Source organism: Lolium rigidum, chromosome 3, assembly GCF_022539505.1.
Source record: "Lolium rigidum isolate FL_2022 chromosome 3, APGP_CSIRO_Lrig_0.1, whole genome shotgun sequence".
Taxonomy (NCBI): Eukaryota; Viridiplantae; Streptophyta; class Magnoliopsida; order Poales; family Poaceae; genus Lolium; species Lolium rigidum.
Window position 1 is genome coordinate 349,347,336 of NC_061510.1, and position 17,835 is coordinate 349,365,170.

A 17,835-nucleotide genomic window follows, 5' to 3' on the forward strand; every position below is an offset into this window, starting at 1 on the left:
ATTCACGCTAACTGTTGCATCCCATCCACAATGCACCAATGCATCATACAGTGGGATGGAGAGGAAGTGGAGGTCGTTCGAGCGAGATGACTCAATCGAGATCTCACTAGCTGCCATGAATATTTGGGATGCAGATGACCAAGAGCCGCTCTCTGGAATCAGTTTGGACGGCTGTGAGCGCATCGAAGCTTCAAAAAACGGGGTGAGGCTGGTCTTATCCACCGGCCTGACAAAGTAGCAAGATCTAAATCAGTAGACGTACGTGGCAAGGCCGATCCCTGCGATTGATACGTCCAATTTGCATCACTATTTTATATCATAATTTGCTGTTATTCATTGATATATTTCATATTGGGACACAATACTTATGTTATTTCATCTATTTTGCATGTTTCATGATTATTTGGAGATTGAGCACCGGAGCCGGGATTCTGTCTGGAAAAAGCACCGTCGGGATGCAATATTTCGGAAGATCAAGCTGTGGAAGGAAGTTTTACCAAAAATCCTATTTTTCCGGATGACGGAGGAAGCCGGAAGGGGAGCCAGGTTGGACCCGGGGTGGGCCCACACCATAGGGTGGCGCGGCCCATGGCACAGCCGCGCCACCATGTGGTGTGGAGCCCCCTCGGCCTCTTTCGCCTCCTTTTCTTCGCGAAACCCTTCGTCCCGAAGACCGAAGCCACGAGAGGAATCCTCACGAAGGGTTACGGCCGCCTCTGCGGGGCGGAGAACACCGGAGAGAAAAGAGCTCTCCGGCGGGCAGGAATCCGCCGGGGAAATTCCCTCCCGGAGGGGAAATCGACGCCATCGTCACCGCCATCGAGCTGGACATCATCTCCATCACCATCATCATCATCTCCACCATCATCACCGCCATCTCCACCGCTGGACATCGTCACCGCTGTAGCAATTTGGGTTTGATCTTGATTGTTTGATAGGGAAACTCTCCCGATACTGATTTCTACTTGTTGTTGATGCTATTGAGTGAAACCATTGAACCAAGGTCTATGTTCAGATTGTTATTCATCATCATATCACCTCTGATCATGTTCCATATGATGTCTCGTGAGTAGTTCGTTTAGTTCTTGAGGACATGGGTGAAGTCTAATTGTTAGTAGTGAACTATGGTTGAGTAATATTCAATGTTATGATATTTAAGTTGTGGTGTTATTCTTCTAGTGGTGTCGTGTGAACGTCGACTACACGACACTTCACCATTTATGGGCCTAGGGGAATGCATCTTGTACTCGTTTGCCAATTGCGGGGTTGCCGGAGTGACGAAACCTGAACCCCCGTTGGTATATCGATGCGGGGAGGGATCGCGAGGATCTCGAGTTTAAGGCTGTGGTTAGATTTATCTTAATTACTTTCTTGTAGTTGCGGATGCTTGCAAGGGGTATAATCACAAGTATGTATTAGTCCTAGGAAGGGCGGTACATTAGCATAGGTTCACCCACACAACACTTATCAAAACAATGAAGATTAATCAGCTGTATGTAGCGAAAACACTAGACTAAAATCCCGTGTGTCCTCGAGAACGTTTGGTCATTATAAGTAAACAAACCGGCTTGTCCTTTGTGCTAAAAAGGATTGGGCCACTCGCTGCAATTATTTCTCTCGCATTTTACTTACTTATACTTTATTCATCTGTTACATCAAAACCCCCTGAATACTTGTTTGTGAGCATTTACAGTGAATCCTTCATCAAAACTGCCTGTCAACACCTTCTGCTCCTCGTTGGGATCGACATTCTTACTTATCGAAGATACTACGATACACCCCCTATACTTGTGGGTCATCAAGACTATTTTCTGGCGCCGTTGCCGGGAGTGAAGCGCTATTGGTAAGTGGAATTGGTAAGGAAAACCTTTTACTTGTTTGTGCTGATTTTATTTACTGCCTCTGCTATAAGTCATTATGGAGAGATCTTCTCTTCAATTTCTATTTGGGAAATCTACTACTACTGCAACGGTAGTGGATGAGGCGCCAGGTGAGGAAGTGATACCATATAAAATACCTACGAAAATTATTGAACATGTTATGGATAACCGCTATGAAGGGGATGGAAGCTGTCCATCCTGGTGATCATTTACTGTTTTTGCATGAATTATGCGGGTTATTCAAATGTGCAGGTATTGCTATGAATGAAGTTAGGAAGAAGCTATTCTCTATATCGTTGTCCGGCAAAGCGGCGCATTGGTATAAATTCGTTGAAGAATGGTGATTCTCTTGATTGGGAGGACATTGTGCCTTTATTTTATTCCAAATTTTATCCTCCAAGTGAAATTCACAAAGATCGGAACCGCATATATAATTTCTGGCCTCATGATGGAGAGATTATTGCCCAAGCTTGGGGGAGATTGAAGTCTTTAATGCTCAAATGCCCCATTCATGAGCTTCCTGGTAATGTTATTATTGATAATTTCTATGCAAGACTTTCTTTTCAAGACAAGACCTTGCTTGGATACTTCTTGTTCTGGATCATTTACACGCAACAAAGAAGAGTTTAAAAGGGACCTTCTTGATCGGATCCAAGAAAATACTGAAGGATGGGAGAACGACAAAGATAGAGAATCAGGTATAATTTATGATTATAGATGCATTGAAGCTTTTATGGATACTGATACATTTCGTAATATGAGTGCTACATATGGTCTTGATTCTCAAGTTGCTGCAAACCTTTATAAAGCTTTTGCCTCTCATTATGAATTGCCTAAAAAGAATTTTGATAAGTATCATGAACCGTATAAAGATAAAATTGATTCATCTATTAATAAATGTGTTGTAATTGAAGCTGACGATCGCGTTATTCCTGAAGCTTATATTGAAAAAACTCCTTTTCTGTTAAAATGAAAGAGTACTACGTTATAAATAGTGCGGTTCATAAAAGTGAAAAGAAACCTATAGAACACTGAAGAACAAATAAAAGTTGAACTTGCTTTGTTGCAATAGTTAAAGATCTTGTGACTTGAAAATGTGGAGGATGGTCATATTATTTTACGTGAAGATGCTTCTAATATTGTTTCACATCCTAATAAACCCAAACAAGTTAGTGTTCCTATGCTATCTGTTAGAATTGGTGATCATTGCTATTATGGTTTATATGATATTGGTGCAAGTGTTAGTGCTATTCCTTATGAGCTTTACACGGAGATTATGCACGAAATTGATTCTTGTGAACTTGAAGATATTGATGTGGTTATTCAGGTGGCTAATAGAGAAACTATTTCTCCAATTGGTATTGTTCGAGATGTGGAAGTTCTATGTGGTAAGATTAAATATCCTGCTGACTTTTTGGTACTTGGTTACTGTGCTAGTGATTATTGTCCTATCATTTTTGGTAGACCTTTTCTAAATACTTGTGGAGCTATTATAGATTGCAAGAAAGAGAAAATTTTGACTAAATTTGCTGGTGAATCTTATGAGTTTAACTTCTCTAAATTTACCAAAACTCCTTATAAAGCTGATTTGCCTAGTGATGATTTTAAAATGGAGCGAGTGTGCATCTATTGTTCTTGTTCCTAATAATCCTTTGCGGCAACATTTGGAGGATAGCGAGAGTGAAGCTTTTAGGAAAGAAAGAGATGAGCTTGAGGAGATTTTTCTTCGCCAACCTATTCTCAAGCATGATTTACCGGTGGAAGACTTGGGTACAACACCGCCACCAAAGGAAGATCCTGTTTTTGATTTAAAGCCTTTGCACGATAATCTTAAATATGTTCATATTGATGATAAGAAAATATATCCTGTTATTATTAGTTCTAAGCTTACGAGTTTGAAGAAGAAAGATTATTGCAAATATTGAAGAAACACCGAGGTGCTATTGGCTATACTCTTGATGACTTGAAGGGGATTTCTCCCTCTATTTGCCAACACGCCATTAATATGGAAGATGATGCGAAGCTTGTTGTTGAACCTCAGCGTCGTCTAATTCCCAAGATGAAGGATGTGGTAAGAAATGAGGTATTACGACTTCTTGAAGCTGGTATTATATATCCTATTGCTGATAGTAGATGGGTTAGTCCTGTGCATTGCGTTCCTAAGAAAGGAGGAATGACGGTTGTGCCTAATGATAATGATGAGCTCATACCTCAAAGAGTAGTTGTAGGGTATAGAATGTGCATTGATTATCGAAAAGTTAATAAAGTTACTAAGAAAGATCATTACCCTTTACCATTTATTGATCAAATGCTAGAAAGGTTATCTAAAAATACGCATTTTTGCTTTCTTGATGGTTATTACAGGTTTTCACAAATTCTTTGTTAAAGCTAAAGATCAAGAGAAAACCACTTTTACTTGTCCCTATGGAAATTATGCTTATAGGCGTATGCCTTTTGGTTTATGTAATGCTCCTGCTACTTTTCAAAGATGCATGTACTGCTATTTTTCATGGTTTTTGTGAGAGTATTGTGGAAGTATTCATGGATGATTTTTACGTCTACGGGAATTCTTTTGATAGTTGCTTGCGAAACCTTGATAAAGTTTTGCGAGAGATGTGAAGAAACTAACCTTGTTCTTAATTGGGAGAAATGCCACTTTATGGTTAATGAAGGAATTGTATTGGGACATAAAATTTACGAGAGAGGTATTGAAGTTGATAGAGCTAAAGTTGAAGCTATTGAGAAGATGCCCTATCCAAGGGATGTTAAAGGTATTCGTAGTGTTCTTGGTCATGCTTTGGGTTTTATAGGAGATTTATTAAAGATTTCTCCAAGATTTCAAAGCCTCTTACTAATCTTCTTCAAAAAGATGTACCTTTTGTTTTTGATGATGATTGTAAGGAAGCTTTTGAAACTCTAAAGAAAGCCTTAACAAGCTGCTCCTATAGTTGAACCTCTGATTGGAATTTACCATTTGAAATTATGTGTGATGCTAGTGATTTTCTTTGTAGGCGTTGTACTTGGACAGCGAGTAGATAAAAAATTAAATGTTATTCATTATGCTAGCAAGACTCTTGATGCTTGCTCAAAGAAATTATGCTACTACTGAAAAAGAATTGTTAGCTGTAGTCTTTGCTTGTGATAAATTTAGATCTTATATTGTTGATTCAAAAGTTACAATTCATACTGATCATGCTTGCAATTAGATACCTTATGACAAAGAAAGATGCTAAGCCGAGGCTTATTAGATGGGTACTTCTTTTGCAAGAATTTGATTTACATATTGTAGATAGGAAAGGTGCTGATAATCCTGTTGCTTTGATAATTTGTCTAGATTGGAAAATATTGCTTATGATCCTGTTCCTGTTAATGATAGTTTTCCAAATGAACAATTGGCTGTAATAAAGGTGAGCTCGCGAGATAGTCCTTGGTATGCTGATTATGCTAACTTTATCGTTTCCAAGTACTTGCCTCCAACCTTTTCAGCTCAGCAGAGGAGGAAATTCTTTTATGACTTGAGGCATTATTTCAGGGATGACCCACACTTATATAAAGAAGGAGTGGATGGTATTATGCGAAGGTGTGTTCCCGAACATGAACAACAAGAGATATTGAGTAAATGTCATGGCAGTGCTTATGGAGGACATCACGCGGAGATAGAACCGCGCAAAAGGTTCTACAATCAGGTTTTTATTGGCCAACTCTCTTCAAAGATGCAAGGAAGTTTATTTTATCTTGTGATGAATGTCAAAGGGTTGGTAATATCTCCGGACGCAATGAAATGCCTATGAATTATACTCTTGTTATTGAACCATTTGATTGTTGGGGATTTGACTTCATGGGACCTTTTCCCTCTTCAAAAGGTAACACTCATATACTTGTTGCTTGTTGATTATGTTACTAAATGGGTGGAAGCCATACCTACAAAAAGTGCTGATGGTGAGACCTCTTTAAAAATGCTTTTAGATATTATTTTTCCTAGATTTGGAGTACCTAGATATATTATGAGTGATGGAGGTTCTCATTTTATTCATGGAGGTTTTAGAAAAACTCTTGCTAAGTATGGTATTAATCATAGAATTGCTTCCGCTTATCACCCTCAAAGTAGTGGTCAAGTAGAATTATCAAATAGAGAAATTAAATCTATCTTGCGAGAAAACCGTTAATAAATCTAGAAAGAATTGGGCTAGTAAATTGAAAGACGCACTATGGGCTTATAGAGCTGCTTATAAAAACCCCATGGGAATGTCACCTTATAAAATGGTTTACGGAAAAGCTTGTCATTTACCTTTAGAACTAGAACACAAAGCTTATCGAGTCTGTTAGAGAATTAAATAAAGATCCTAAACTTGCCGGTGATAAGAGGTTGCTACAATTAAGTTCTCTAGATGAATGGAGAAGTGAAGCTTATGAAAATGCTAAACTCTTTAAAGAAAAAGTTAAAAAATGGCATGATAGAAGGATCATCAGAAGAGAATTCAATATTGGGGATAAAGTCCTATTGTATCGGTCTCGTCTCAGATTCTTTGCAGGGAAATTACTCTCGAAATGGGAAGGACCATATGTTGTTGAGGAGGTGTATCGTTCAGGAGCAATTAAAATTAGCTCTCTCCAAGGCAATGCTACGCAAGTGGTGAATGGACAAAGACTCAAGCATTATATCTCGGGTGATTCTTATAATGTTGATGTTGATATTATTCAAGTGGAAACACCGGAGGCTTTCATCAAAGGACAAATTGACGGTCCGCGAGAACTCGACTTTGAATAGGTAACGATGCTTGGTAATGAAAAGTTCGCGATTTACTTCCCGAACATTATTTTTGCTGTTTTTGGAAAATAAGAAAAATTACGAGATCGAAACGGAGTGGAAAGGACGCACGAGGGCGTGACACCACAGGCCGGCGCGGCCTGACCTAGGCCCACGCCGACCTATGGTCTGGCCGCCTCGTTCCCCCTTTCCGACTCTTGTTCAATCTAGTACTTTCCGTTTGTTCTGAAAATTTTTATTATAAAATCCCCCGGACCCCTGGAGGTCCGTATATCGTTTTCTCGACGTGTTTTGTTTCGAGCTGTTTCTGCCAGGATCTGTTTTCAGTTTAGAGGCACCATGGTCTCCAAGAACAAGGGCAAAGGGCCTTCAAAGGAAGAAGTGAAAAGGGTGTCGTCAAAGCAAGAGCAACAAGCTGTGGGGAGTAAGCAAGTCTTGGTGGGATCTATTGATACTCGTCGTTCTTTCTCTCATAACTTGCAGGGACCCTTACCCCTTGCTCTCGGCCTCGACTCTTTCCCTGCGCTGGAAGAAGCTCTACGGACTACCGATGAGTTTTGCGGTCAATACCGGGCTCTAAGAAGAGAAGTGGAGATACTCAGGGAGGAGAATTACCGACTCTGTAGAATGTTGGGATATTACTTGATGCCCGTCACAGGTTCACCATCGCCGACTTCGGATAACAATGAATCTCTTCGAGACTTAGTGCAGATTTGCCAAGCTGAGAAGGCTGAAGGCTGAAGGAGATGCAGTAAGAAGCGCATGAGGGATTCATCACCACCATCACCAAGGGAGTAATCCATCATCGGTATTGGCATCCCCTTGGTTTGTTCCAAGCTTGGGGGAGTGCCGCGGTATCACATTATCATTACCTTTTACTTTTTACTATCAAGTAGCGTCATATCATGAGTAGGGAAGTTATCGTATAAGATGGGTTGCAGTGTGGAAGTATCTCTCCTTTAGTTTGTCTATGTATCCCTTGGTGTGAGTTATCGTTATGGAATATTAATGAGAAGTCTTATCATTTACATATTGCACACCTTATTTTAGTTTGCAATTTCTATTATATGATTGATCTTGATTTTAGTATTGGTACCACTTTGGGAGCATTGAGTTAATCTATTTGGTTTTGGCAAACTTAGCAATGGTCAATAGCAACAACACTTTGGGTTTTAGAAGAATAGAGGAAGTACATGTAGAAGATATTATTATCTTTCTTATCAGTTCTTAGCTTAGTATTCTAAAGTTAAAACTGTTTGTGCTTACAAGTAAGATGCATGATTGTTTCTATCACATATATATTTGTTTGTTTCCCCTCAACTCCTATGCTTGCTATTTAACCTTGCTAGCCAAAGACCTGTACTGAGAGGGAATACTTCTCGTGCATCCAAACCTGAACCCAAACCTATGCCAATTGTGTCCACCATATCTACCTCTTGCATGGTATTTTACTGCCATTCCAAGTAAATACTTCATGTGCTACCTTTAAACAATTCAAAACTTATTACTTCTTATTTGTGTCAATGTTTTATAGCTCATGAGGAAGTATGTGGTGTTTTATCTTTCAGTCTTGTTAGGCAGCCTCCACTAAAGGACTAGTGGCTTCATCCACTTATCCTATAATTTTGCAATAAGAGGTGGCAACGGGGTTCCCAGCCCCAATTAATCAACTTTCATTAATAATTCTCTTCACATGTTTTGCCCTGATTCATCAGTAAGCAACTTAATTTTGCAATAGACACTCCTCCATGGTATGAGATTGTTGGAAGGCACCCGAGGATTCGGTTAGCCATGGCTTGTGTAAGCAAAGGTTGGGGGGAGTGTCATCCTTAAATAAACTAAAACACATGTGTAAACAAAAGAGAAGAGGGATGATCTACCTTGCTGGTAGAGGTAACGTCCTTCATGGGAGCCGCTCTTTGGGGGTTTGTTTGGCAAGGGGGTTAGAGTACCCGCTACCAGTCGTTGACAACAACAAACACCTCTCAAAACTTTATTTTTATTCTCTTCATATGATTTCAAAACTGAAAAAGCTCTAGCACATGATTTAATCTCTGCTTCCCTCTGCGAAGGGCACTGTCTTTTACTTTATGTTGAGTCAGTAAACCTATTTCCCTCCATCTCGAGCAAGCATTTGAGTTGTTGTGATCAAACTATTATATTGTGATTTGCTTCATCATGTTTTTATTCTTTCTTGTTTAGTACAAGTTTTACCTGAATGAATATAGCCTTGAAAGTCATCAATGATTAAATATGATTGAGTATGCAAGTTTACCATAAGCTTTAATATGAGAGCGCTGCTCAATAGATAAGTATAATCTGTTAGCTTGTTCTCTGACCAAGAACAAAGTTTGCCATCACCAATTATGATTTCTTATGCACCTTTATTTGTGACTACCTTATACTTGTTTCAAGATTGAGTTATATGAGGAAGTTGTTTACTATAATGTCTTGTGTGAATGAATATGATGCTTCTTGCCCGTATTTTATTTATGGACTCTTCACTCCATAAACATGTGGACTGTTTACGAGTTCGGTTTCGCTTAGGGACAAGCGAAGTCTAAGCATGGGGAGTTGATACGTCCAATTTGCATCACTATTTTATATCATAATTTGCTTGTTATTCATTGATATATTTCATATTGGGACACAATACTTATGTTATTTCATCTATTTTGCATGTTTCATGATTATTTGGAGATTGAGCACCGGAGCCGAGATTCTGCTGGAAAAAGCACCGTCGGGATGCAATATTTCGGAAGATCAAGCTTGTGGAAGGAAGTTTTACCAAAAATCCTATTTTTCCGGATGACGGAGGAAGCCGGAAGGGGGAGCCGGCTGGACCCGGGGTGGGCCCACACCATAGGGTGGCGCGGCCCATGGCACGGCCGCGCCACCATGTGGTGTGGAGCCCCCTCGGCCTCTTTCGCCTCCTTTTCTTCGCGAAACCCTTCGTCCCGAAGACCGAAGCCACGAGAGGAATCCTCACGAAGGGTTACGGCCGCCTGCGCGGGGCGGAGAACACCGGAGAGAAAAGAGCTCTCCGGCGGGCAGGAATCCGCCGGGGAAATTCCCTCCGGAGGGAAATCGACGCCATCGTCACCGCCAACGAGCTGGACATCATCTCCATCACCATCATCATCATCTCCACCATCATCACCGCCATCTCCACCGCTGGACATCGTCACCGCTGTAGCAATTTGGGTTTGATCTTGATTGTTTGATAGGGGAAACTCTCCCGGTATCGATTTCTACTTGTTGTTGATGCTATTGAGTGAAACCATTGAACCAAGGTCTATGTTCAGATTGTTATTCATCATCATATCACCTCTGATCATGTTCCATATGATGTCTCGTGAGTAGTTCGTTTAGTTCTTGAGGACATGGGTGAAGTCTAATTGTTAGTAGTGAACTATGGTTGAGTAATATTCAATGTTATGATATTTAAGTTGTGGTGTTATTCTTCTAGTGGTGTCGTGTGAACGTCGACTACACGACACTTCACCATTTATGGGCCTAGGGGAATGCATCTTGTACTCGTTTGCCAATTGCGGGGTTGCCGGAGTGACGAAACCTGAACCCCCGTTGGTATATCGATGCGGGGAGGGATCGCGAGGATCTCGAGTTTAAGGTCTGTGGTTAGATTTATCTTAATTACTTTCTTGTAGTTGCGGATGCTTGCAAGGGGTATAATCACAAGTATGTATTAGTCCTAGGAAGGGCGGTACATTAGCATAGGTTCACCCACACAACACTTATCAAAACAATGAAGATTAATCGAGTCGTATGTAGCGAAAACACTAGACTAAAATCCCGTGTGTCCTCGAGAACGTTTGGTCATTATAAGTAAACAAACCGGCTTGTCCTTTGTGCTAAAAAGGATTGGGCCACTCGCTGCAATTATTTCTCTCGCATTTTACTTACTTGTACTTTATTCATCTGTTACATCAAAACCCCCTGAATACTTGTTTGTGAGCATTTACAGTGAATCCTTCATCAAAACTGCCTGTCAACACCTTCTGCTCCTCGTTGGGATCGACATTCTTACTTATCGAAGATACTACGATACACCCCCTATACTTGTGGGTCATCAGCGATCGGCCCCAAAAAATAAAAAGCACGGATCTCATCTCGAGCACGTCACGTAGCCATAGTGAAGCACCAAGAAGTTGTAAACCCTCATTGAGCATTGCAATGAAAAAGGAGGCCGATCCTAGCGATCGGCCAAAATTATCCTCAACATGCATTTTACCTGTGTTCAGCATTGATCTAGCAGGCGATGGGAAGTTGGGGTATGGGTTTACATCAGCTGATGAGCTGGAAGAGATCGACATTGGTCCTGGGGATAAGCCACGACCAACATTTATCAGCAAAAAGTTAGATCCACATCTCAGGGGCCTGATGATAGCCTTGTTAAAAGAATACCCAGATTGTTTTGCATGGGATTATACGGAGATGCACAGGTTAGACAGGAGCATCATTGAGCATCGGCTCCCCCTGAAGAAAGGATTTCGGCCGTTCCAGCAGCGAGCACGACAGATGAAGGCCGAAATCTTGGTGGAAGTCAAGAAGGAGATCCAGAAGATGTTGGACGCCGGGTTCATCAGGACATGCAGGTACGCTGAATGGATTTCCAATGTCGTACACTGTGGAGAAAAAGGATGGCCGATGGCGCGTCGCCATAGATTTTCGGAACCTCAACGAGTGCCACTCCAAAGGATGAATATCCAATGCCGGTAGCGAGAGACATTGATCAATGCAGCTGCTGGTCATAAAATTTTAAGTTTCATGGATGGCAATGCCGGCTACAACCAAATTTTTATGGCTCCAGAAGATATACACAAGACTGCATTCAGAGTGCCAGGCTCGGTGGGCTTGTTTGAATATGTAGTCATGACTTTTGGACTGAAGAATGCTGGTGCAACATACCAAAGAGCCATGAATAACATCTTTCATGATTTAATCGGCAAATTGGTGGAAATTTACATCGATGACGTGGTGGTCAAGTCTGTTTCGATGGACGGACACTTGGAGGATTTGCGACACGTCCTGGACCGAACTAGGAAGTTCGGACTAAGAATGAATCCAAACAAGTGTGCCTTTGGTGTGACGGCCGGTCAGTTCCTGGGTTTCTTGGTTCATGAACGTGGAATTGAGATCGACCTGAAAAGTCAAGAGGCAGTGCGAACGATGAAGCCACCGACCACGAAGAAGGAGCTCCAATGTCTCATCGGCAAAATTAATTTCGTCAGAAGGTTTATCTCCAACTTGTCAGGACGAATCGAGCCGTTCATGGGATTGGTCAAAATCAAGTCGATGAGGAGTTTCGGCTGGGGCGAGCAACAGCGAGCATTTGACGATATTAAGGAGTATCTAACGAGGCCACTGTGTTAGTTCCGCCACGGCAAGACGAGGCCATTCTACATTTACTTATCGGTAGGCGACACCTCCATCGCATCGGTGGTGGTGCAGGTTTATGATGGTACGGAAAAAGTGGTTTTCTACCTCAGCGAGAAGGATGTTGGATGCGAAACAAGGTACCACGAAATTGAGAAGTTGTGCCTCTGTCTATTTTTCACTGCACCAAGATCCGGCACATCTTCTTCGTCGGCGAAATCATCGTCATATGCAAATCGGATGTCATCAAGCACATGCTTGTCGGCTCTGTCTTTGAAAGGCCGACTCGGCAAGTGGATGTTTGCGTTATCGGAATTTGATATCCGGTATCAACCTGCGAAAGCAGTTAAGGGACAAGCATTGGCCGATCTTCTTGCTGAACGAATAAACACAGACGTAGCCGCACTATCTGTGCGTGCATGGGCCATGTTCTTCGATGGATCGGTCTGTGAGGACGGGCGGCATCGGCGTGCTACTCGTGTCGCCTCGGGGGGCAACATTTTCCTTCTCCATCAGGATATCTACCCTTTGCACCAACAATGTTGCTGAGTATGAAGCGATATGCAAGGGAATGGAGTTGCTATTGGACGGCTGGGGCAGAAGCGGTTGAGATCTTTGGAGACTCCAAATTGGTGATTTCTCAACTCACGGAAGAGTACAAGTGTGAGAGCGAGTCGCTCTTCCCATTATGGATGTAATGCCGTGAGCTGATGGCACAGTTCAGGTATATAAACTTCAGTTGGATCCCAAGGTCGCAAAATACCGAGGCAAATGATCTCGCACAGACAGCGTCAGGATACAAGGACGTAGCAGACGGAGCCGATTTTCAGGTGCGGTTCATGGAACCGAGATGATTGGAGAGCCGATATCTTCAATTACTTGAAAGATTCGGCTCGGGGGCACCTAAACGGATAAGATATAGGGCCATGAAGTACGTACTGATTGGCGATGACATGTTCTACAGGACATTGGAAGGATTGCTTCTCAAATGTTTGGGACCAGCCGAGTCCAATCGGCTCTTGCATGAGGTGCATGAGGGTGCCTGTGGAACTCACCAATCGGCTCATAAGATGAAGTGGCTGATCAGGCGATCGGGATTTTATTGGCCCACCATGCTTGAAGATTGTTTCCAGTACTATAAAGGGTGTCAAGCATGTCGGAAGTTTGGGAGCATTCGAGATGGTACCCGCATCGGCAATGAATCCTATCATCAAACCTTGGCCATTCCGAGGTTGGGGCATGGATATGATCGGCAAAATTCATCCTGCATCGAGCAAAGGCCATGAATGGGTTCTGGCCATTACAGATTACTTCACTAAATGGGTGGAGGCCGTCCCTATGAAATCAGTAGCATCGAAAGATGTTATCAGTTTTGTGTTGGAGCATGTCATTCATAGATTCGGGATTCCCCAGACTATCACGACCGATGGAGGTTCGGTCTTCGTTTCTAAGGAGTTTAGAAAATTCTGCGAGGATATGGGAATCAAGCTGATCCGATCGTCTCCATATTATGCTCAAGCAAATGGGCAGGCTGAAGCGTCCAACAAGAGCCTGATCAAGCTGATTAAGAGGAAAATCGACGAGCACCCTAGACGATGGCATGAGGTATTGTCGAAGCTTTGTGGGCTTATCGCATGTCGTGTCATGGAGCAATAAAAACCTCACCATATCAGCTGGTCTATGGACGAGGAAGGCTGTGTTACCCTGGGAAATCAAGGCTGGGTCGAGACGGATTACATTTCGAGAATGATTTAGCTGGCAGAAGAATATGCAGCCCTAATGAGCGACGACGTTGAGGATGCAACGGAACTCGGACTATGGTCACTTGAGAAAATCAAGGAGAATAAAGCCAAGGTGGCTCGCGCATATAATAAGAAGGTGAAGCCAAAGGAGTTCCAAGTCGGTGATGCGGTATGGGAAGGCTGTATTGCCGTTGGGGACGAAGGACAAAGTGTATGGTAAATGGTCTCCAAATTGGCATGGCCCGTACAAAGTTGACCAAGTTTTGAAGGGTAATGCATACATGCTTGAGCAGTTGGATGGCGTGAAGTTCCCAGTAGCTGTCAATGGTCAACATCTCAAGAAATATTTCCCAAGCATGTGGGATGACGAACAGTGAAATGTGGGGGCCGATTCATGAAATCGGCCAGTAATTTTTTTTTTTTTACAAGTCACAGCCGATGCACGGACATCGACTTCAGAATAATAAAAAAGCCGATGCATTGCCATCGACTCTAGAGGAACAAGCTCAATTGAGCAGGTTAACAGATCGGTTTCAGGCCAGAGGTCATGACATCTGAGACGAATCTCCCAGTGGATTTGCTGAGTAGTTGGATCTGCGCGTTTGAGGTTGGATTATGGTTTGGACATGGACTGGATCTGTGTGACCGTGTGAATAGGCAACTGTTCGGCCTCAAATCGTGTTTATAGTGCAGGCCGATGCCCTGCCATCGGCTCTTTGTGCAGCGACTTCGTTTGACAATCGGCAAAATTGACGAGAAAGCAAAATTAATAGGGGAATATTTTCTTCATTAATAATAGGATTTCTTACAAAGAAAGAGCCGATTGCTCAAAGGAGGAAGAACAAAAGAAAGGTCTATTGACCAATCTGCTACTACTACTACTAGGCATGTACTAATAGTTCCTAGTCTATGGGTCGTCGCTGCCCTCGTCGTCGTCATCGGAGCTCTCGTCGGCGCTGCTGCCGGCGGGCTCCTCGTCACTGCTCCAGCGGCCCTCATTGGGGGCCTCCTCATCTTCATCATCGTCGTCGTCGTCGTCGTCGGCCCCGGCGCGGAAGCGCGTCGCCGGTGGGTAATCCTCGAGGGAGTCGTCGTCGTCGTCTTCCTCCTCCTCTTCCTCGGAGGAGGTGTAATCGTCCCAGGAGAACGAGTCGTCCTCGCTCTCCGATTCCAGTTCCCCATCAGCGAGGAACTGGAGGTCTTCATCTCCACTGGTCAAGGACTTGTCGTCCTCGGACCAGACGGAGGAGGCGTGGTCCTCCTGGTCCCACTCCTCTGGGGCGCGCTCGTTGTGCGCCGCCATCAGATCCGCCATCGGATCCCACTCTGGAGTGGGTTCGCGGGAGGAGGAGGAGGAGGAGGAGAAGGACTGGGAGGAGAGATCCGACGAGGCGGAGGAGGAAGAGGAGGAAGACATTGCTCTGAGATTGGGGTTTCTTGGTGCCGATGGCCAGAACAGAGCAAGGGGATGAAGTGGCGAACTGTTCGATGCGGTTAAATAATGGGATATGGGAGAGTTAATGTTGCCGCAGTTTCCGAGGAAGTGGTGCCAAAGAACTGTCAAATTGTGCAGAGAAGTTGAGGAGGCGAGGCATCATGATGAAGGATACTGCGACGGTTCTGCTCTGCCACGACATGACCCGACGAAGAAAAAGCAGAGTGATTTTGGAATTATCATTACCAAAACCAGGGGGGCATGTGTTATCACCAGATTTTGGCCAAATCAAGAGATGGGCCGTAATTGAGATGGGCTTGAAGGATGTACACGTGGAGCGTCTCTGAAGCGGCCTTGCGCGAAGAGTTTGGGCTAGATTGCCCGTGTATCTGTATATTATTAGATCGTGTCGGTTAGAATTAAAAGATAGAGTCTAGCCCGTACACGGGTTAGTTTATTTCCGAATTAGAAAGTCCCTTGGACTATAAATATGTACCTAGGGTTATTGAAAAAGAAGGACAATCACGTTCACAACAAACACAAACCAGGCGCATCGCCACCCCTTATTTCGAGGGTTTTCTTCCGGGTAAGCATCATGCTGCCTAGATCGCATCTTGCGATCTAGGCGATATACGTTTATTCGTTACCTTGTGTTACTCGTGCTTGAAGCGTTGTTGATGGCGAGTAGCACTATTTATCGTAGATGTTTTGGGGCTTGCATTGATGCTTTTCTTATGCATATTCGCTTAGCAATGCCGTCCCTCGATATCTAGCTGCCCTTACACCTATTTAGGTGTAAGGGCAGCACCTGCTTGTTCGTTACTTAGTAGATCCGATCTGTTATAGTTGCTCCTTGTTTCAAGGATTAGTTTAATATCTGCATGATTAGGCCTTATGCTTTGGGGTTGGATGATCCGGTAGTGCGTGAGGTGTTGTTTTACCGTTCCTACAAGGGATGTTCGGGAATTGACTTTACGTTGGTTTTTAGGCCTCTTTTAGGAATAGTTTCCATCACCTTACGTATACTGCTAGGCCCAACTACGCGTAGGATGTTCCGATTATGCGGTGAAAACCCTAAAGCTGTCGTAGATTGGTTTAGCTTTGTTTTGATCAAGCGGGATCCCCATGTCATCGTAAATCCAATGTGATCCATGGGGCGATCGGCTCTTTGAGCCGATCCACGGAGGCAACTTCGAGAGCCGATCGGGCTCGTATTTAATGTTTACGTGTCTACCATGCGGGAGACTAATCAAAGCAATCCAACACCTTCACGATCGGGTATAGGTCAGGTGGCACGCCCTTGCAACCGCCAGGACGTGTGCTGGGACTTTGCGGGACGACGCGAGGCACCAGGGCCCACTTAGCAGTCTTGGGAGTCTCCCGGCTCTTCGTGTTGCTTAACCACTGCTCGTCGGTGGGTTTTGGCAGGCAACAACACCGTACACAGTGCGCCACAGAATGCCTTATTTCTGTGGCGCACCGAGACACCTGCGCCACAGAATAGCATTTTTTTGTGGCGCACTGTTTACCTGCGCCACAGAATAAGGAATTTCTGTGGCGCACGCTGGGTACGTGCGCCATAGAAATAGTAAAACCAATGATCGGGGGTGACAGGTTGTGGGGCCCACCAAGTTTTTGTGGCGCACGGCCCGCTGGTGCGCCACAGAATTAAGCTATTTCTGTGGCGCACCTTGCCTGGTGCGCCACAAAATAAATTTCTGTGGCGCATTTTTAATGGTGCGCCACAGAACTAAGCTCCGCCTATAAGGGTTTTCCTACTAGTGACGTTGGCACCGGAATCCCTGGTGTTGCGCTGCACTACACTCCTTCACCAACAACCTTCACGTGATCTTCATCTCCTACTGGTTCGATAACCTTGATTTCTTACTGAGGGAAAACTCGCTGCTGTACTCATCATACCTTCTTCTTGGGGTTCCCAACGGACGTGTGCTTTAGCGTCACAAGCAGCTACTTTTACGGCGCCGTTACCGGGGAGATCAAGACACGCTGCAAGGGGAGTCTCTCACACCCAATCTCTTTACTTTGTTTATTGTCTTGCTTTATTTTATTTTCTGTCTTGTTTGCTTTCTTTATATCAAAAACACAAAAAAATTAGTTACTTGTTTTAATTTATTTAATTTGGTTTTGCTTTATTTATTTTTATTGCTAAAATGAGTAGTCCTGAAGTTGAAGTTCGTTCGTTTAAGCAACAAGGGGGAGAAAGTTTTAAAGATGCTTGGTATAGAATTAGTGATGCTCATCATAGGTGCACTAAGAAACACTCCACTATTATCCTCTTTAGGAATTTTTATATTGGTATCTCTAGCTGGAATAGGTATGTTCTTGATACTCTTACAGGGGGTAATTTCCTAGGTGACATAGGCATCCCCAATGGGCCTGCCGAAGATAGTACCCGGGGTTTACTGAAGGCCCACTACCCGAAGAATAAGAAGATTCGGAAGCCCAATATATTGTTAAGGAAAGCTAGAGTTGTAATAGGAAGCATTATTTGTAATCGTGCGGGAGGAGTTAGAAACCTTCTCAGACTCTGTAACTTGTACAATACGAATCCCTCGGCTCCGCCTCCAATATAAGGGGGAGTCGAGGGACAAA